This window comes from Theobroma cacao, chromosome 5 (genome assembly GCF_053813885.1).
Source record: "Theobroma cacao isolate CCN51 chromosome 5, ASM5381388v1, whole genome shotgun sequence".
Lineage (NCBI taxonomy): Eukaryota > Viridiplantae > Streptophyta > Magnoliopsida > Malvales > Malvaceae > Theobroma > Theobroma cacao.
Window position 1 is genome coordinate 6,553,765 of NC_142643.1, and position 23,132 is coordinate 6,576,896.

Genomic DNA, 23,132 nt, shown 5'->3' on the forward strand with positions numbered 1-23,132 from the left:
ATCATAGTTATTTCTCATTCCAAGCATTGCTTCAGTAATATATAGAGCATTTTCTCAAAATCTCTCTTTTCTTCTTGTTTTTATTATTTCTTTTACAACACGTTAATAGTGTGATCACTAAAAGAGGAGGTAATTTTCTTGGTTTTTCATCAACGAATTAGATTTTGATTTTGTATACCGTCCAATCGGTCTGAAGCCGACAATGGACCTAGAGCATTTTTCTGGCCTTGAAGCGTCTGTGGGCCTTTGGGAACCTTCCTAGTTGTCGTAATTAATTTATAGGTCCATTTTTTTGTGTCTAGAATTATGGCAAATATTGAAAAGCCCATGCTCCACATCCTAGAAATGGGTGGAAACAATTATCTATCCTGGTGCCTTGATGTGGATATGCATATCCAAGGGCAAGTTCTTGCTAATGCAATCATTATAGACGGGGAAAGCAAATGACAAAGATACGGTGAATGCATTGATCTTCATTTGTCGTCATTGGCAAGAGAGTCTGAAGACTCAATATTTATTCGTCCAAGACCTTGAGAACTTGTGGACGAGGTTGAGAGAGAGGTATAATCATACAAAGACAATTATCCTCCTTCAAGCATAGTATGACTAGAAGCATCTTGGCTACAGGACTTCAAATCAGTGTCTGACTACAACTTAGCCTTATTTGATATTGTTTCTCGACTAGAGTTATGCGATGTTAAGCTCATCGAATCAAAGCTATTAGAGAAAACTTTTTCCACTTTTCATGTGTCAAATATTGTATTGCAGTAGTAATAAATACCAACAGTGTCAATTTAAGATGTACTCGGAGTTGATTTTTGTCTTCCTGACTGTAGGGCAAACTAATGAATTACTATTCAAGAACCATGATCTTAGACTTGCTGGCTTGAAACATTGCCTAAAGTAAATGCTATCTCTAGTAAGAGTATAGGCTGATTTAAGGGTCGTGAACATAGGCAAGGGCATACCCCACTTAAAGCTTATTGGAAGACTTAACCGCCTTAGGCAATCCAATCTTGGTCTAAATCATGGTAAGGGCAAGAAGCCCACAAAAAAGCATGATGAAAGTATCTGCCATCATTGTGGCATGGCTGGACACTAGTTACGTACTTGTTGTACTCCTTTGCACTCTAGTTGCGTACTTTTTCAAATCTATGACAAAATGTTGATCTTGACTCCCCTTCATTTTCGCAAAGAATTCAAGGTGATACTTGTGAACCAATACAATTGGCGAGTGGGCTGTTCCGATATTTTATGCTATTAGTGGACGCATCCTGCAGATGGTTTCATGTTTGCTTGTTATCTACTTGCAACATCGCCTTTGCACATTTACTTACGCAGATTATAAAGTTTTGGGCACGTTTCCTTAATTATCGAATCAAGATTATAATGATGGATAATGCTAGTGAATTTACATCAAAGAGCTTTGATACGTATTATGCTTCACTAGGAATCGAGGTTGAGCACCTGGTTCCACATATTCATACTTAGAACGGATTGGCAAATCCTTGATTAAATGTATCTAAATTATTGCCCCATACTTTTTTATTAAGGACAAAACTTAACTATTCAGTGTGGGTCATGCTGTTTTGCATGCGGCAGCACTAATTAGATTGCGCCCCACTGCTAACCTTTTGTAATCTCCCATGCAGTTGGTTCTAGGCTATGAACTAGACATTTCACATTTACGCACTTCTAGTTACGCTATACAAGTGCCTGTAGCATCGCCAAAAAGGATTAAAATGGGTCTTCAACATCGTTTGGGCATTTACGTTGGGTTTGATTCACTGTCCATTATTAAATTCTTGAAACCAACAATGGGTGATCTTTTTAACGTTAGATTTGTGGATTGTTATTTTGATGAGATAGTGTTTTTATCGATTAGGGTACCTAAGGCTTTTATGGCTGAAAAGCAAAAACTAGTTGAGAATTTCTCCTTGAATGAGAAAAATCTATCTCATTTAGACCCAAGAACTCTTGAATGTGAAACGAGGTGCAACGTATAATCCATTTACAGGTTATTGCCAATAGACTTCGTGACGCATTTAATGATAATGCCAAGTTCACGAAGTCTCACATTCCAACTATGAATGCTCTAGCTAGGATTGTTGCTCCTAAAGGACAAGCTGAAATGGATCAAATGGCCCACTCTTGAAACATGGATAATCGATAAGATCAAAAGACACTGTCCCTCAAAAACAAAAGAGGAGGAATTAGGAATCCACTCCAGAAATGCCTAGTATTGAGCTTACTCTAGAAGAGCCTTTTGCCCTTGAAGAGGCAGAACCCATGAAAAGATCACTAGCCTCGAGAATACTGAGATCTCTATTACATATTGTAATGAGATTTGAGATCGAAATGAGATAATCATCGATGATGTTTTCACACCCTTAGTTGCTCATGAGATTATGAACGATGATTATGAACTACAATCTATTATCGAATGTTGTTAAAGGCAAGATTGGCCTAAGTGGGAGGAAGCAATCTAGGCTGAATTGGCTTCCCTAGCTAAATGAGAGGTTTTTGAACCAATAGCTTGAACCCCCAACAATGTAAAGCTTGTTAGGTACAAGTGGGTCTTTGTTTGAAAACGAAATACGAAAAATGAGGTCGTGAGGTATAAACCTCGACATATAGCCCAAGGCTTTTCTTAGAGACCTGGGATTAATTATGATGAGACATATTCATCTATGATGGATACGGTTATTTTTCATTTCCTTATTAGCCTAGTTGTTTTTGAAAAACTAGAAATGTGTCGACGTTATGACGGCATATCTAAATGGTTCATCATACTTTGATATTTATATGAAAATTCTCAAGGGGTTCAAAATGCTTAAAGAATACACTCCTTGCAATTTATTCTCAATAAAGTTACAAAAATCTTTATACAGGTTAAAGCAATCCAGTCGCATGTGGTATCAACGCTTAAGCGAGTACCTAATTAAGGAAGGGAACAATAATGATCCTATCTGCCCATGTGTGTTTATTAAGAAATTGGAAACCAGATTTGCTATGGTAGCAGTTTATGTCGATGACATGAATTTGATTGGAACTCTAGAAAAATAATCTAAAACTGCCAAATATTTGAAAAGGAGTTTAAAATTAAAGATTTGGGTAAAACCAAACTTTATCTTGGTTTCGAGCTTGAGCCTAAAGCAAATTGAATACTTGTTTATCAGTTAGCATACATTGAGAGATTACTTAGATGTTTTAACATGGACAAAGCTCACCTATTAAGCACTCTTATGGTTGTGAGGTTTTTTGATCCCTAAAAGGACTCGTTCCATCTTAGAAAGCCTGATGAGGAGCCACTTGGTCCTGAAGTACCATATCTCAATGCAATTGGAGCTTTGATGTATTTGGCACAATGTATGAGACCAAATATTATTTTTGTGATAAATTTGCTGGCGTGTTTGAATTCTGAGCCAACTTAGAGACACTATAATGGGATAAAACATATCTTCCATTATCTTGAGGGAACGATAGATTTGGGATTATATTATTCCAAGGATTCCACTAACTTTGATTTAGTTGGATATGCTGATGCGGGATATAAATATGATCCGCACAAGGTTCGCTCTCAAACCGGTTATTTATTTTGCTATAATGACATCGCAATTTCTTAGAGCTCTACTAAGTAAACGCTAGTAGCTTCATCCTTTAACCATTTCGAAATTATTTTTGTATATAAAGCTAGAAAAAAGTGTGTTTGGTTGAGATCCATTATAACACATATTCATAATTCTTATTTTTTAACACCGGTTTCAAATTCTCCCACCATAATTTATGAAGATAATGCTGCCTGTGTTGCAGAAGTCAGGGGAGGATGTACTAAAGGTAATAGGACGAAGCATATTTTGTCAAAATTTTTCTATACCCACGAACTCCAAGAAAGTCAACAAGTTGATGTTAAACAGATTCGCTCCACCAATAATCTTACAGATCTTTTTATCAAGTCATTGCCAATGTTAACATTTGAGAAATTAGGATATGGCATTGGAACACGACAAAAGATTGATTTGTCCTTAGAGTGGCAAAGTATCAATTACCCAAAATTAGTAAGTCCTAAAAGTGGTAGACCTTAGAAGTGGCAATATGACTCAATTGAGGGAGAGCAATTATAGATTAGTGCACTATACTCTTTTTCCCTTTTGTCCAGTTTTTTGTCCCATTGGGTTTTTTCGGCTAAAAGTTTATAACGAGGCAATAATAACACATCCAATTAGGCCACTATAGTGATGTTTTGTCTAATGGGGATTTTTATGGAATATGGACATATTACACCACATTAAACCAATTCAAATTAGATAAATTTGATAAATGATAAATGTATTATCCACATTCTAGATATTTCAAGATTCATCTATATGTAGATATTATCTAGGTGATAATGTGGGATTTATCAAGAAAATAATGTAATTTAGAGATATATCTTAGTAGGAGATTATGATATCCATTGATCTGTAAGGGGCTTCAACTATAAATAGGGGGTCACCCCACCCTTATTTGTATCATAGTTGTTTTTCATTTCAAGCATTGCTTCAGTAATATATAAAAAGCATTTTCTTAATATCTCTTTTTTCTTCCTATTTCTATTTCTTTTATAACATTTTTAACATTCTTTTTTTATCCTAAAATGAATAATATTGACAAAATACCCAAATAAACCCTCAACTATACAAAAAAAGCCCTTATTCTTTTATTGCATTCAGTTAAGTCCCTCAACTTTTATCTTCGATCAAAATAAGCTCATCTTACTAACCATTGACTAACCAACGACGTAGTTGGCTATTTTATATCACATCATTTGCCACATGGCATGTTGATTTGTCATTTTGACAATGTCAATGTCACATGGAAGATGACGTGGCAATAAAACCTGCCACCTAAGCTATTTGACATAGCCTAATCTTATGGCTAGTTTGAAGCATTGCCAAGATTTATGGTCAGTTGCAACTTCTTCAAGAATACTTGAAAAATGCTTGGAATTGACTTGTTGTGAGGCTGGCCATGACCAATGAAGCAAATCCTTTTGTAGCTACTTTTTCTTTATATAGATCAGGGTTTCCACTTTTTTGTGATAGTAGAAGCAATAAAAGTATGAAAAATAGCTTTTTCTGAGTAACTTGGTGGTTTGAAGACTTTTTAGTTTTAAGTCTCGATTTGATTAAAATGTTAATAAAATCTATGGTCTCTCGAAAGTACAATCATGTATTCCTTTTCCATTACAAGAAGTCAAAGTTTTATACCACTTTGGTTGATGAGAAATGCAAAGTTTTGTAGAAATCATGATTGATATTCTTTACACTCTTGATCCAAGTTATATTTCTTGCAAGAGTTTGTTTGAGATTTGTCGAATGGTGTTGAGTTTGAATGTAAGCAAAAGTAGCAAGAATAAGTTGAAGAGTATGATAGGTTCTCAAATGGATCAATCAATGTTAGATAACCTTCTAACAATACTAAACTTTACACAAACTTTCCTTATAGGTTTACCTACACCCAAGGCAAGTCAAAGAAAGACGAAACTAGTGAACAAGCTGTTCTTTACTTTGGGAAACTAGACATGTCAGTTGACAATGAGAATCTCAAAGTACATTTACAATGGATGCAATGAAGGATGATGGAATTGGAGAAAATCTACAAGAAAATGTAGACCTAGATAGCCAAAATCATGAAACTGAAAGTATCAAGCCATAAAATTGCAAGATCCTTATCCAGGTTTTGTTCATTAAGAGAAATGTTGCATAACATTTGTATCTTTTAATTACTTCCTTGTCTATGAATAGCATTGAGGAATGATTTTTAAATTTTTCCTTTCTTTTCTACATATATTAAGGTGACTAAGAATGTCTCCTTTGCTAGAGAATGAGATCTTGGTTTACACAGTTAGAGAAATAGAGAAAACTTTTTTCATCTTCCTTCAAAAAAATTTCAAACCATGAAAATTATCAAAAAACATGATTGAAATTAGCACCAAAATTCAGAACAACCTTCGCTAATTCCTTACACATAATGCAATGTTGATTCTACAAAGTTTAATATGATAATTTCCATTTGCATCTACAACTCAATGTGAAATAGAGAATGGTGGCAGAAATCTAATTGGTTAAGATTGTATTATAATTTTAGCATATATTCATTTATTTAAAATATAGATCAAATAAAAAATAATGTTGTCAAATACATACTTTAGTGGTGAAAAGTGATTCTAGTAATGATGTATTAATTTCAAACAAAACTAAATGATAAAAAAAGATAAGAAAATTAACTGAGGACTATTTAAACTTTTAAAAGATGAGAATTAAATTCCAAGAGTTCAAATCATTAGGCCATAAACTTGAATAACTTTTTACTATTGTATAGTGAATTTCATCTATATCCATCCATTTCATTTACAAAAAAATAAAAAAATAAAAAAAAGAACTAATGAAGTTAAGGACAATGAATATACTTTTTCAAAAAGGAAACCATCCATAAAAAAACACAATTTTGTATTTATCAAAAGATTACAAATCATTATTCTATATTTGAAGGTGCATTTAGATTACCTTGAGTTCCAATGCATGAAGTTTTACATGTTTTTTGTCCCTTTCTTGGTCATCATAACATCCCTTTGCTTTTTAAGTTTCTTGGATGACATAACTTTATTTTCTTTCCACCTCAATCCACGAATTTTTTAAACATGATTATACGTGGATGGATCAATTACTCCAATTTTCTGTTTGTTGAGAGGGTCTATTGATTAGGACTTCTAGGCTGTATAACAATATATATTAATTGAAAGTTATGTAAACAAAATACTTATAAGAATTAACAATTGTAGCATCTACTTACATTTCACATATGTTCACCAATGTGTGGTATCAGAAAATTAGGAAATAATATGGTCTATCTTAGCCTGCTTCACTGAGCATCAAAATAAAGAACACTTGGATTACTAAAGCAGGAAGAAAACCTAGGAATACAAGAAAACCAAAACTCACCATTAAAATAAAACAAGGGATGCATAGCACATGAGGTGAAAAATGCACCTTTTAACCAAGAAGATTTCTTAATTCTTTTTTAATTTTCTATTATGTTAGTTGAATGTAATTATTACACTTTTCTCTTTCTTACTTTACCATATAAACAATGTACATATATAAGTTCTTTGAGCTTTGATTTAGTAGAGAAAAACCTTGAGATATTTTTCTCAAGGCTGCACCATCTTGTTCTTTTCTTCTCGTCCTTTTCTAACATGGTATCAGAGTAGGTAAGAATCCAATTGGTGGTCAACGTGTTTCTACAATAGCAAAAAAACTTTTTCATCAGCAAAGGATAGAATCGTTGCTTATTTAGCATCAGTTACTTGGTTTCCTTGCTACTATATCATCAGTTAGGTCCATTTAATCTTTATATTGACATTATTCTTCAATATTTGGTTCTTGAGAGTATTTTATTATCATTTGATAAACTATGGCTGAGAACACAAAGTTTTGAACTCAAATTGGTACACAGACTAGTACACAAACCAACACTCAAATCACCCAACTTTCACTTATAGCAAATCCTCAGTCTCCTTATTACTTGCATCACACTATTAGTCCTGGTTTAATGGTTATTAATCCTAAACTCAATAGCAACAACTACATAGCATGGAGTAGGTCTTTTTGGCTTGCAATGTCCATCAGGAACAAAACTGGTTTCATTAATGGTGCCATACCTAAACCTAAAATCATAGATCCCCTTTATCTACCTAAGACCCATTGTAACAACTTATTGGTTGCTTGATTCTATTACATAACCAATGGCTTTGACCATCTTTTTCATGGACTTAGTTGTTAAAATATGGAGTACCTTAAGGTAGAATTTTGCCTAACTGGATGATACAAAGGTACGCAACTTGCAATATACCCTGGGAAACATAAGTTAAGGCATTAAAATAGTGGATGCGTATTTTATTGAGTTGAAGGGAGTATAGGAGGAGTTGAGAAGTTATAAGCCTTTACCACACTGCTAATGTGGAAAATGTGATCTTAATTGCTTTAGGAGATACACAGACCAATATTAGAAGTATATGGGTTTTAGATTTTTCAATGGACTTAATGAATCATTCTCAACTATTAGGTCTCAAATTGTCATGATGGATCCTATTCCAACTCTAGACAAAGTATATAGCTTGGTTCTAAGAGAAGAGACATAGAGGAATCTATTAATCCAAGCATAACTAGTCTTTGAATCATCTGCTATGATGGTTGTAACAGATATCAAGAAGAAAATGAGAAAGGATGTTTCAAGCAATCATTATGGGAATAAAGGACTGTATTACCCCGTATTTTGATACGGTAGCTAATAAAGTTTACGGATGACAATTGAGGTTGATTACTGAGTTAAAAAGGGTAATTCAGAAGATAACTTGTGAAATCTCGATCTCCATAGGCACATAACTAGAAGTAGACGTGATAATACAGACAAGGGATAATTTCGTTATTTCTCTTGGTGAGCCCCTAAAAGTAGTTTTCTAATGTTATTAAGGTCCAAGTAGGCCTAAGGAATAGTTTGGGATAAAATATTTCTCATGCGAGAAAATAATAATAAAATAATAATATTTTTATCGGAGAAGAATTTACGGGATAAAAAGTGATTTGAAAGTCAATTGAGGCATAATAAAGTATTTTGGGTGCTAAGGAGACAAGAGGAAATTTTTGAAACAAAATAATATTTTATTAATAAAATAATATTAAAATATTAATATTTTATTCAGTGTCAAAATTTTTCATGAAGGAGGAGTATATGGTCAATCTAAGTGGGGGAGGAGAAGAATGAGAGAATTTTGGAGAAAAATGTCGTTAATGGGGTCACGTGTCTTTATTAAGTAAAGATAGCGTGGGCAAATAAATATTTTAAATATTATGGGGACACCGTATTGGAGTACAAACTTTATACTTTGTTTGTACATGTGTAGAAGAAGGTAATAAAAGAAAATGAGAGTTAAATGAGTGTTTGGAGGACTAAATTAAAATGAAAGGAAACAAAAAAGGTAAAATAGTCATTTTGCACCCCGAGTAAAAATTTTAAGTTTTCATAAACTCGAGTAGTTTAGATCATTGTGGACCTTGTCCCAGTGTCAAAAGAATAAAAAGATTGCACAAAGGATTGGAGAAGAACAAGTTAACTTGCTAAAGGGCATTTTCATAATTTATAAGGGAATTGGATAAGTTGGAGCTATAAATATCTTCTCCTTCCAGTAGCTTCTTAAATTTCTAGCAGCTTTTTCTTCTTCCTCTTTCCATCTCACGTTTGTTTCCCTCTCCATGGAAGCATGGTATGAAAGTTTCATAACTTTCTTTCTCTAGCTCCAATTTTCATGCCTTTGTGTACCTTTTCATGGAACCCTTGTGCTCTTTCACTCTTTTACTTCAAAACCCTTGAAAAATCCAACTTTCATACATTCTCTCACTAGCTAGGTGTTTAGAGATAGAAAGAGAGAGAAAGCTCCCATAATAGCTTGGAAAATTTATTGGAAAGAATTTCAAAGTTACAAGTTACCAAGGTGAGTAATGAATTAGAATTTATTTTTGTGTTGGGAATGATTAGTAAGTAGACTTGTGAATGTTGTAGTTGAGGTTATCCACTCATCTTAGAGTGATTAGGGTAGTGAAATAGATAGCCATTTAAATGGCAATTGGAAGCTAGCTAAGAGAAAGCTTTAGACTTTATAAATATGTGAATTGACAAATTGGTGATGCTAATGTGATGATAAGTTCCAACGAAGCCCCATTATCCCATTTGGACAATTAGGGAAGTTAGAGTCGAGCAAAGGTTTAACAAATTACTGGTGAGTGAACTGCATTTCAAAATCGTTTTGGGAATGTGACTGTTTTGTACAAAGCATTTGAATGATTTTATACAACTTTTCTTAAAAACGAGTGCCTTGGGAACAAGCCTTTGATAATTGACTTTATGTTGTGACATGTGGTTGTTATGGATTCGTGCACTACTACATTATGTTAGTATATATATATATATGTTGTGCATGATGGTTGATATTGTGTGATGATTATAACCGGGTGTGTGCACGATGTGGGGGGATACACATGCCGGTGATGGCGTGGTGAGGGAGGTGGATGATGATAGTGCCCGTGTGCACGATGTGGGGGGATGCACACGATGACTCCGGCTATGTGCACGATGTGGGGGGATGCACACGATGACTCCGGCTATGTGCATGATGTGAGGGGATGCACATGAGTTGGGTGTGATGATGGTGATATTGGTGGTTATCTATGTATTCATGTATATCTATGTTTATGAAATAAAAGCTTATGAATATGGCATATGATTGAAATGCATGTGAAACTTGACATGTTGAACTTTGAGAAATTATATGTGTTTTATGTTGTTTTTGTCATTTCAGTAGGACGACTTTTTCTTGAGGAAATGGGAAATTTTTGTTGGTGCCCTGTTTATCGTTGCAGCGAGATTCATTCTCGCTGCAGCAAGAAACTCTCGGGTTTCGAGGGTTTCACCAGAATGGTTCTCGCTGCAGCGAGAAAGTTTATGTTTTATGGCTTGAATCTCGCTGTAGTGAAAAACTTTCTGTTTTGCTTAGTATCTTGATCGATTGCTGCGCTATTTTCCACTTCTTTGGTACCATAGTTGAGCATGGACCCTTTACATTAAGTAATTTAATCAATTAGGGTTTTCCTGAGGGGTTATGATAAGCATTAAGTTAAATTGCATTCTTTTAAAATAAGTGCATCATGATTTTCAAAATTTTCCTATTGATTGCTTGTTCCCTTCCTTGTTCACTCACTGAGTTTCGTACTCACGTTTTTAAAATTCATGTTTTTTAGATTTAGAGGCAGTTGGGACCTAGATTGAGTCGCATACCTATGCTCGTCTTCTTGGTAGATACTATGGCATTTCAATAGTTGTATCTTCACCTAGAGTCACTCCGCTGACTGTTTGGAGTCTATTACTTCTGAAAATGTATATGTTGGATTGATGAGGACAGTACTTTGATATAATATAAATATGAATATTCAGTTGTTATAAAATATTACTGGAACATTTACTTTTGAGAGTTACAGCACTTCATTTTAAAGATGATGGATGGGAATGATAATCGGAATTGCATAAAGAGGCTTCCTTAGGCTTAGTGGGCTATGCCCACTAGACCCATGCACCGATCATGGCTCTGGAATTTAGGCTGTGACAAGGACATACCAAAGATAAATGCTATAGGCTCTTTGGATTTCCAGAAGATTTTAAGTTTATAAAGGGAAAGCTAGACTTCAATAAAGGAAAGGTAGTTGTGAATAATGTAGCAACAGTGAATGATATGATAGATGACAGTAAAGTAGAATAGGAGGAAGAGATGGCTAGAACAGGTTCCATGTTTCAAATATCCATTATCAAGCAATAGGTCAACAAGCTAAAGGAACTCTTGAATGAGAATAGTACATGAAGCACTGATGGTAAGGTTTTCTTCACAAAAAACTTAGTTGGCAAACCTCTCATTTATCAACTCAGCCTTTGTAGGTATTGTCTTGGGTCATCCTTGTTTTAATACATTTAATAACTTACTTCATAGTTTTAGAAATTTAAATGTTGATGTGGTAAAGCAAAGTTATTGAATTTTGGACTCTGGTGCCATTGATCATGTATGTTATTCCCTAAAGAACTCTATTTATGTTAAACTAGTTAAAGACTACTATGTTCAGTTGCGTAATGATAAAAGGGCAATAGTTTCTCATATAGGAACCATTAAATTAGGTCTAAAGTTAATCCTTAAGAATGTCTTTTGTGTACCTAAGTTCAAATTCAGTCTCATTTTAATAGGTTAGCTTACCAAAACTAAAAAAACCTTTGTTCTCTTTACTGATATGCATTGTGTTATTCAGAACATACTCTCATGGACAATGATTGGGGTTGCTAGGGTTTTCTCAAGACTATACTTGATACAAGAAAATTTAGATGATCAAGATCTCTCTAAGTTTCTTTTTGACAAACTCATTATATTTTCTTTTACTTTTTTTTTGTTAAAGCTCATAAAACAAAGGACAAATGTTTTGATCTTTGGTTCTTTAAGCTAAGACATGTGCCTTTGGAAAGAATGAATGTTATGCAAAAACAATTTCCATATATTAAATTTTCAGATGGTTTGATTTATGAAATTTGTCCACTTGTTAAGCAACGAAAACTTCCTTTTCCTGTGCATACTCAAAACACAAAAACAACTTTTGAAGTAATACATCTGGATGTTTAGGGTCTATATGAGACACCAACATTGTCTAATCAGAGATACTTTTTCACTATAGTGGATGACTTTACATGTTTTACGTCGATATTCTCACGAGAAGCAAATAAGATGTTTTGTCAATAATTCCTTCTTTTAATAACTATGTTCGAAGGCAATTTAGTTCTTTAATCAAGTGCATTAGATCAGATAATGCCTTAGAGTTAAGAATGACAGATTTTTTTTTGATAAAATTAGGATCATTCGTCATTTTCATGCGTTGAAACTCCTCAATAAAATGGAATTGTTGAGAGAAGGCATCAGCACATCTTGATGGTAGCTAGAGCCTTAATGTTTCAATCTAATCTACTTATCCATTTTTGGGGAGATGTAGTTTTAACTGCAATGCATATCATTAACAGAGTTCCTACCAAATTGTTACAAAACAAATCTCCATTTAAGTTATTATATAACAAGTTACCTTTATATGAGCATTTCAGAGTATTTAGGAGCTTATGCTTCGTGTTTACTCTGTCACAACACAAAAATAAACTAGACAAAAGAGTCACCAAATGTATGTTTTTGGGATATCTTAATAACGTTAAAGGCTATAGAATAAATGATCTTTGTGCACATAGAGTTCTAATTTCAAGGAATTTAATCTTTCATGAATTAATATTTCCATTTCAACATGAACAGTGTGACAAATTAGCAAATCCATTTTATTAAACATTTGAGATGGATGTTGGATATGTTGATGATTTTGATACTAATTTTTCAAATTTCCCTTTTCATGAGCACACACCTACTGAGTTAAGTCAAAATGGACCTATTTTAGCTTCAGAAATACCTGAAACCTCAAGTTCAAGTGATTCCTCACCAAATTCACATAATACTACTAGTTTGCCTATTTTAATAACAGTGAGAATGATGCATATTGTGAGACCCCAACCTCTATAGGCTTATAACTAAACATAGATGTAATAATACGAGCCAAGGGTAGTTTCGTCATTTTCTCTAATAAGCTCCCAAAAGAAAGTTTTATGATACTTTAAGGTCTAAATAGGCATAAGACTGCATAAATGAAGTGTAATGATGAAAATATGAAGAAAACTAGAAATGACAATAATTTTCACGGTAGGGGCAAAATGGTCATTTTTCACCTCGGATTAAAATTTTAAGTTTTCATGAACTCGAGTATGTCTAGACCATTATGGACCTTGTCCCAGTGTCAAAAGAGCAAAAAGATTGGAGGAGAGTAAGTTAATTGGTGGAGGGGTAATTTGGTAATTTTAAGGGAATGGATAAGTTTGGCCTATAAATACTTTCTTCCAGCAGCTTCTTCTCCCATTTTCTAGTAGCTTATCTTCTTCTTCTTCTTCTTCTCTTTCACATTGCTTCCAACCTCCATGGAAGCTTGATGTGGAGCTTGTATAATTTTCTCTCTCTAGCTCTAGTTTTCATACTTTTGAGCCCTTTTGACTAGAACCCTTGTATTATTTCACTCTCTCACTTCAAAACCATTGATAAATCTCATTTTTGTACTTTCTCTCACTAGTTGGACGTTTTAGAGAGAGAAAGAGAAAATTATACCATTTATTGGAAAGCTATTGGAAAAGAATTTGACTACAAAGGAGCCCTAGGGTAAGTGATGAATTAAGCTTAATTTTTGGCTGTGGAATATGACTAGTAATGTAGATTATGAGCTATTTTATTGTTGAGTATGTTCCTTACTTTTTAGTGATTAAAATAGTGAACATAGATAGCCATTTAATGTGGCAATTGAAAACTAGCTAAGAGATAGCTTTTAGGGTTCATGGTGTGTGAATTGACCTATTGTTTATGCTAATGTGATGGTAGGTTTCAAGGAAGCCCCATCATCTCATTTGGACAATTAGGGGAATTGGAGTCATCTAAAGGCTCAACAATATACCGGTGAGTGGACTTGCATTTCAAACTTGTTTTGGAGAATGTGAATGATTTTATCGAACTTGACTTTGAAAATGTGCCTTGGGAACAAGCCTATGGTGAAGTGATTTTATATTGTGGAAATGTGCTATACAATATGCTATGTGTTATCAAAATATGATAGTAAGCATGATATGCATTGGGTACTTCTTTGTATGTTGATGTGGACCCGGCTATGTTGATGTGGACCCGACTATGTGCGAGTAGGAGTGCACATAAGTCGTTGCTGACCTAGCTATGTACGAGTGGGAGTGCGCATAAGCCGTTGCATATGAGATGAGGATGATGGGAGGGTGTATACGATGATTGATATATATATATATATATATATATATATATATATACATATATGGTATATGGTTGTAAATGCAAAAATGTGAGCATTTGATTTGTTGAAATTTGGGACTTTGCATGTGTTACATGCTATTTTTGTTATTTAGCAAGATGGCTTTGTTTTAAGGGAAAAGGGAACCTTTTTTCTGGATGTTCTAATTCTCGCTGCAACGAAATTCATTCTCGCTGTAGCGAGAAACCCTCAGGTTTTGGAAGGGTAGGTTGGCTGGAAACTCGCTGCAGCGAGGATGCATTTTCGCTGCAGCGAAATTTATTCTCGTTGCAGCGAGAAACTTTTTGTTTCTGGATTACAATTTCGCTGTAGCGAGATTGAATCTTGCTGCAGTGAGAAACATTTTGTTTATGGGTCATAATTTCGCTGCAGCGAAAAACTTTCTGTTTTGGTCTCCTATCTTGTCCAATTGCTGCCCTATCTTTCACTTCTTTGCTACCATATCGGAGCATGGACTTCCAACATTAAGGATTAAATGAGTTAAGTTTAAAATGAAGAAGTTTGGTGAGAAACCCTCGGCCAGTTAAGAAACCCTCGGTTAGATGATAATTTAAATCAAGTGTCGCTGCAGAAAAAATTCATTCTCGCTGCAGCGAGAATGCCTTTCCGCTGCAGCGAGGACCCATCGTTTATTGACTCGATTCGCATGAATGCTATTAAAGTTTTCACTCTTCAAATCCTTTATTGAGCATGGACTTCTTCTAATAAGTGATTTTTCTCATGTGGGGTTTACATGAGGGGTTTAATAAGGTCAAAAATAAATTACATTGTTTTGAAAAAGAATGCATCATGATTTCGTTAAACCTTCCTTATGGTATGCTTGTTCCCTTTCTTGTTCACTCACTAGGTTTATACTCACTGTTTTCAACTTCATGTTTTCAGATCACGAGGCAGCCGGTAACTAGGACGAGGTGTCCTTGTAGATTTGTATCCATCTTTTGGTAGGTGTCTCGGCATTCAGTAGCTGTACATTCGTCTGAGTCCCTCCGCTGGAAGTCGAGTATTATTTTGTTGTGTATAGACGAACCTAATTTAATTTGTTAAGATACATATGGTAGACAAATGTACATACACTTGTTTAGTATGCCAGTATGAGATGGCAATGTTTAATAATATTTTGATTCTAAGTTTTGAAAAATGACTTAGTAGTTTATGATGGAATGATGAGCACGTCAGATTAATAGGCTTGCTTGGGCTTAGTGGACTACGTCCATTGGGCCCATGCGTCGGTCATGGCCCGAAATTTGGGTCGTGACACATGACAACAAGATAATCAGAACTTAAAAAATGCCTCTGTTGACTTTCCAATTAGAAAGAGTATAAGAGTTAGGCATGCCCTTGAGTACTTAGATGCTTATTATGTTGATATGCCTTCACAATTAAACACTGTCACAAGTCATCCAATCGCAAAAAAAACTTATTAACTCAGCTTCTTTCACCTACACATAAAACCTTCATTACATAATTATTTTATATATATGAGCCTCATACTTACCATCAAGCTGCCAACCATTCACATTGGAAAGATGCAATGGTAGTTGAACTAAAAGCTTTGCAAGATAATAGGACATGGAGCATTGTGCCTAGACTTTTAAATTCTCATGCCATAGGGTGTAGGTGGGTTTATAAGATCAAGCTGAATGAAAATGGCACTGTTGAAAGATACAAAGCACGTTTAGTTGCTAAAGGCAATAATCAAGTAACAAGGTTTGACTATCAAAATTAAGCTCACAAGATGAAGAGATTACTTTTAGCTCTTTAAAAGCCATGAGGCATAATTCAATTTGATTTGAGGATTCATCTTCACTTGATTCATTATTTGCGTTTGCTTTATTGCTTATTGAGCATTGATTCTCAAAAGGCTTGTCTTCCAATTCCTTTTCTTTCTTTGTTTCTCCATACAACTCTTCTAATTTTTTTCCCAAATTCTTTAGCACTTTTGCATATGAATACTTTATTGTATTTTCTATAATCAAGTGCACAAACGAGAGTGTGCATGACCTTGGAGTTTATTTGTACTCTTCTCGTTTCAGTTTCTGTCCACTTATTTCTATCTTTGGGAGTTTTCTCACTATTTACTGAATTGGTATTCATAAGGATGAAGGGACCATCAGTAATGACATCTTACATCTTAGAGTCATAAGTCCTAGCATAAATGGACATCCTAGTACTCTTAAATTGATAACTAGTTCAATCAAATAGAGGAGGCCAATTTGTGGATTGAACATCAACATCATTAGAATTTTGAGCAACCATTGAATCTTTCCTTTAAGATGTTAAGCCTTAAAATCAAGGGTTAAGTTTTGATACCACTTTGTGGTCCAAAAAAAAAAAATGCTAAAGGAGGGTAAATAACATTTAAAAATATTTTCAAAGGAAATATTTTAAACTTAAAATTGAGATGGAAGCTTTGAATACTTGTTGATGTTAGTGAACATGAGTAAAGAAATGTTAAAATAAGTAGACAAAACTCAATATTTATAGGGGTTCGGTCCACCTGACCTACATCCACTATCTTGATTTTCTTAATCAAGGATTTTTAACCCAACTTCATTAAAACTAGTGGAATTAACATCTTTTACCAAGTTTTTACAAGGTGAGCTTTTAACCCAAGTTCTAAACCCTTACAATAATTCCTTTAGAGTGTATCGCACACTCTAATAAAACAAGAACAGGAAAAAGATGAAGTATAATGATCATTTAGCTGATCTAATGCGTACAAGCTTAAGCTCAAGCAAGTTTACAAAGAGTTGGGGTGAAATATAATTTCAAAGGGAAGGTTTTTGGGAATTCTAAGCTCAAAATAACTTTAGATGACTTCTTTTATCATTTATGACCATTGAAGAGGCTTTAAATACTTGGAGATCAAATTTGATCATTGGAGACAAAAATTAGCTGTTACAAACAGTTTTTGGCTGTTATTTTATCCTTTAGTACTTTAATTCAAATGTACAGATAGTGCTTCACTAACCGGTTAAAGGGGAGTTTTAACCGATTAAGCTTTCTTTGACTTGAAGACTACTTCTCTGTGTTAATCAACTAACAGTAGCTTTAACTGATTAATGAATTTCTGTTTTCAAGCAGCTTTAAACACTGTTTTTCACCAATCTTCATTCAATTGATTAATGCTCCCTCTAATTGGTTGAGGCTTCTCTCATTTCATCCTTAATTGATTAAAATTGACTTCAATCGATTAGAAAATCTTCAACTTTGAATCTCCTAGTTTGGTGCCTTTGAATGGTCATCATTATTTTGAATTTAGTTTTTGCACTTTTTCATACTTCAAGTTTTGACTTTTAACCAATTAACTCCTTGGGTTAATTGATTAAAAAGATTCTGTTTTTCACTTAATATATTCTTAATCAGTTATGCCTTGTGCTAACTAATTAAGGCTTTACTTCTTTTCTTTGATGTAACAACCTTAATAGTTTTAACTGATTAAGGCTCTATGTTAATCAATTAACATTATTTTGACTTTACATAGTCCATTGTTCTTTGCTCTTTTAATTGATTAACCATTCTTGTAACACAACAAGCTTTTTGACTTACTTTCAATCAGCCATTCTATTAAGGGATTTAAACTTTGTCTTGCACACTTAAATAATGTAATTAAACACCAATGAATGAGGACTGTTTTGTTATCATAAAAAATATATGGAGTCAACATTTTGCACTGCCGTCAATATTGAGTTTAACAAAGGACTCTTTAGGCTTTTTCTAAGTTATCAACACTTCTTGCTTCCATTTGGCTTGTTCTCTTCTCAAATTATCCTAAGCCTTTTTTGAATAGGTCCATATTTGTTGCCAAGCATTTTGTGACCAATAAAAGAGCTATCAAAGATCAATAAGTTTCGTTAATACCATAATAACCACACATTATGAATGAAGATTATGCCCCATGATATGGAGTCTAACATTTCATTGCTGCACATATTATCCAATAACCATTGTTTCAGGTCAACATTTCATTTGCTGCACATATTCGTATATATCCTTTCAATGCTCACTAATCATCATTTCAAAACATTTCTCAGAAATACAATTTAAATCCAAGATATGCAATCATTTGGATAAACAATTTTGTAGTGCCATATACAAAAAATTTATGAGGAGAAAATGAGAGATTCTTTTTCCTTGAGGTACTGGCACCTTACCTTAGGTGACAATACTAACCTTGCATTCATTGCAATTTAGTATTTACCATACCTCTATATAATTAGTCAAAATTTTCACATAACTTACATCAACCATAACAACTATAAACCACAGGAATGCAATATCTATCTCATTTACGTCGTCTTACCTATAGTGAGTGGTGCTTGTTGTAACTCAAAATGGATAGTGGAAAAATCCTCATTACCTCAAATTCTTTTTGATCTCATGTGAGTGGCAAATCAATGTCACCCATGTTTGAGCGATCCTCACCCCAACTCAGAATGGATAGAGAAATAATCTCGACTACTTTAGATTCTATTTTTCCTTTTGTGAGTGGCATATCATTCTCACCCATGTTACTCTTAACTTGAGAGTCAATCATAATCGTAATAAATCTCATGAATTCATATTCAAATCCACTAATTCATTACATTCATACTTCATCATGTATGTGGAAGCTACATAACATACCATTTCATAGTCATGCATTTCATGCCATGACACATTTTACTCAAGCATTGCTATAGATGGGAATACCCACATCCACCTAAGCACATCATCATCATAAACATGCATTTATTATCCATTCATAACTTAAGGGTGGAAATGATAACCTCTACCCTACATTCATTTATCATACATACCATTCTTATCATCATACCATTGGGATCGTTTTGATAAAAACCATTATTGAAAACTAATATGTAGTTGAGATATTTACATACATAGTAGGTTCGAAAACCATCTTCGAAAACATTTGCCATTAAACACTTTAGATTTATCAAAAACCTTATAGCATCATGTAGACACCATTTTGTGTTCAACCTTATCTCATTATTAAGCTATTATTAGGTCCAATTTTTTGTTGGGTCCAATTTTCTGTTGGGTTAAAGCTCAAAGAAGCCTTACTTGCTTTTAGATGGGCCTTTCGGTCCATTAAGCTCGAAAGGCCTTTAAGCCCAATTGATAATAAAATATATACATAAAAATAAAAATAAAAAACATAATTTTTTAAAAAGAAAGAAAAGAAAAAATAAAAATTGGTGATTTGCTGCCATACTTGGCATGGCAATTGGGCAACTATGTTGTAAAATTTTCACACAAGTGCACGTTATCACAAACAAGTCATATAATAGAAGTAGAGTATCGTTCTCACAAGGATTTGCTCCTAAATTTTTGCTAAGTACTAAAATCTTATAAAAAATCAATCTTATTTAAGTAACCAAAATTTACAAAAAATTAATTAAAACAAAAGTAGAATAAACACTAAATTAACCAACAAAAATTAAATATACTTGAGAAAGATAGTAGACTAAAAACCTAGGATTATAGGTTCATTTAATACTTCATTTGATACCAACTTCTCTTATTTTTTATTTTCCTGGATAGTTTTACTAACCTAGGATCTAAGACTATGTACAGTCTCCGTTGCGATGCTTGCACAAATACCTAACTTAATTAGTACACTTTGTGTCTATAGGAATCAATTAAATTAAGTTCATTAAGCTAGTGTCTTAATTTGGCTATGCATGGCAATTGACGTATGCCTATCCGAATTGTGAATCAGATAACCTAAGTGTCGTGAATATACACTATTCAAATCTTAGTCCAAGCTAAAATCTCTTTGTTGAGTTTTAATTAGATTCACAAATAAATTAATTGTTGATTAGGCAATTAAAGTCATTAAAAACATATTTGAATAAGCAAAACTAAACCCATTCATAATGAATAAAAGAGAATCTAATATTCAAACTACATGTTGAAATCCACCATAATCTTAGTAAAACAAATTAGTTCATGATATCTAACTACAACATAATCCAAAGAAATTTAGCCATGAATTCAAGTTAAAGAAAATAAGAATAACACAAAATAGAGAAGGAAACTAATGTTGAAGCTTCATGATCTTGAATCTCTCTCAATTGCTCTTGTTTTCTTGCTTGATTCTTAGCTCCAAATTTTCAGAAAAGCTGCTGCTGTTATCTTCCTTGAGGGCTATGAAAAAGTCCTTTAAATAGGGTCAAGTTAACCTAATTTCCATATTTCCATCAATAATTTTATTTTTGGAAAGTAGTGTGGCACTGCGATGCCAATGTTGTCATTTGTGGTGCTACTTCTTCAGCACAGTAATGCTGTGGCCTCAGGAGTTTGTATGATGCATTCTAATTGTCCAATGCTATGCCCATGATCTTTCGAGTGCTGCGACCCAAACTCCATTAACGCTACAGCCTTGGGTAACTCAAGGCTGCGGCCTCTAGTCAACATACTGCCTTGTGTAGAATTGTAACTGTCTAGCATATTTCAACATGATTTTCTCCTTAATTTGATTCGAACTGGATGAAGGGATAAACATGAAAGTTGTATCCCATTCTTTTATCTTTCCAATGGATCAAGAATCACATCAATTGAACCCTTGTAACTTAAGTTATCCTCAAAATATTGTAGTATGTAAAAATGAAGCCTTCACCATACCTGTACGATTTTAACTCAAATAAACCTTTCTTATCAAATATCTTACAAAAACCATGAAACAAAAATCAACAATAACTCTTCTTAAAGTAAATTAAAGCAAAATAAATTAAAACTAAACTAAAATAATTTAAATTAACTACTCAACATGTAGTCAACTTATATTGGAAAAACATCTAAAATGCTAAAATCCAAACTTAGAACCTCTAAGATCTAGCAACTTAAGCCCTCAAAATGTGTAAAAATAACTCTATATAATAGAGTTTTCAAGCTTCTGTAGAAGCTAGCTAAGGTTGGACTGCAATGGTAGTTAACCTTGTTTCCCCCAATAATCAAGTAACCCCATTTTTTGGAAAAGGTTTTTCACTCTTACAATTCACCTTTTGCCTTCTCCCCAATTCATGAAACAGACTAAAAAGTTTTGAAAAAAAGTCAAGTGCTTGGTAGCTTGCCAAACCCAAGAAGCGTACAACTAGTAAAGTGCTATCAATGGCAGCAAGTAGGGAAAAGAGGTTTTCTAAACCCTTTTCCTCGCTTATTAAATAAGGGGTAGGGAACAAAAGAAAAACTAGAAGAAAACCTAACAACCAAAAAACCTTAGTTTTCGCTAGCGGTCAATACCATACATAAAAAAAAATCATCTAGCAAACAACCCCCCCCCCCCCCCCCCCAAAAAAAAAAAAGAAAACAAAAAAGAATAAAAAAAAATGAAGCAAGGGAGAATGCTCTGTCAAGACAGGTACGAATTTTTAGTGATTTGTGGGGATTTGAAGCTAAAGTTGATGTTTGAAAAATAGAAATAAATGAGGGAGAGAAAGGAATTTATGGGCGATGACGACGACAATGGTGGAGAAAGGTGGCAAAGAAGGGTTATTTCTTTGAGTTTAAGGGAGTTTAGGTTAAAGAGGGATAAGGGTTTTAAATAGAGAAAAGAAATGGGAACATGAGGCTTGAAAAAAAAAGAGTTTAAATAGGTAGGGTTTTTAGGAAGGATAGACGCTAAGCAGCACTGTTTAGGGTGCTAAGTGAAAGCTATCATTGGCATTCAAACAACGCCGTTTCATAAAGTCTCTTTACATAACAAGTGGTGTGCTTTATTGGGCCAACAACAAGTTGTTAAAGCAGGCCTATTCTAGCCTATGTGAAAAAAGAGGGGAGCCAACCTAGAAAGCTTTAGCTCGTTAACTCATCCTAACCTAGTCTTTTTAGGCCAATTATGGTCCAAGTTAGGTAAAAGATTCCTCGGGCCCTGATGTTTATTTTTATTTTTTTATTGTTCATTTTTATGTGGTTGATTATTTGTATGATTTTATTTATTTTTAATGATGATATTAATTATCATGCTAATGTAATTACATATTTATAAAATATTTTGTTACAAAAGATGACATGTGAAAGTAGATCCATGAAAAATATATAATATGAAAATGAAGCAAGTATGTAACTTAGTAAATTGCATATGATATGCCTAAGATGAGCAATAATTTTTTTTTTTGTTTAAGAAGAAAAGAAAGAAAAAGAAAGTAAATGGTGCTTCAAACTAGTTAATGGAGAATATGTGTGTTATGTACACTACCCTCAAAGATAAAGTGTTTTCAAAAGTAACCCTTTTTTTAATTTTAACTGTTTTTAGCCAAGAGAAAAGATTTTTGGACAAAAATGCCTTTAATGAAACCTCCTTATATTCAAGTGCATGTGTTCAAAAAAAATGTTGTTACATGCCATGTTAAAAAAAAATTGTTGCACGTCATGTTTAAGGTGTTTAACTCGAAGAGTTTATGTCATAGTAAAATACAAAGATAGAGACCAAGTTACATGCCATGTTTAAAAAACAATATTGTTACACACCATGTTCAAAAAAATATTGTTACACACTATGTTGAAAAAAAGTTGTTAATGCCATGTTTAAGGTATTTGATTCTAAGAGTTTATGTCTTAGTGAAATACAAAGATAGAGACCAAGTTATATGCCAA

General features: G+C 33.6%; 1 pseudogene; it reads left to right on the top strand.

The window, feature by feature from the left end:
• The first annotated feature begins 3,795 nt into the window (after positions 1–3,795).
• LOC108661921 (BTB/POZ domain-containing protein At3g22104-like) lies at positions 3,796–5,561 on the top strand (annotated as a pseudogene).
• Positions 5,562–23,132: the final 17,571 nt, after the last annotated feature.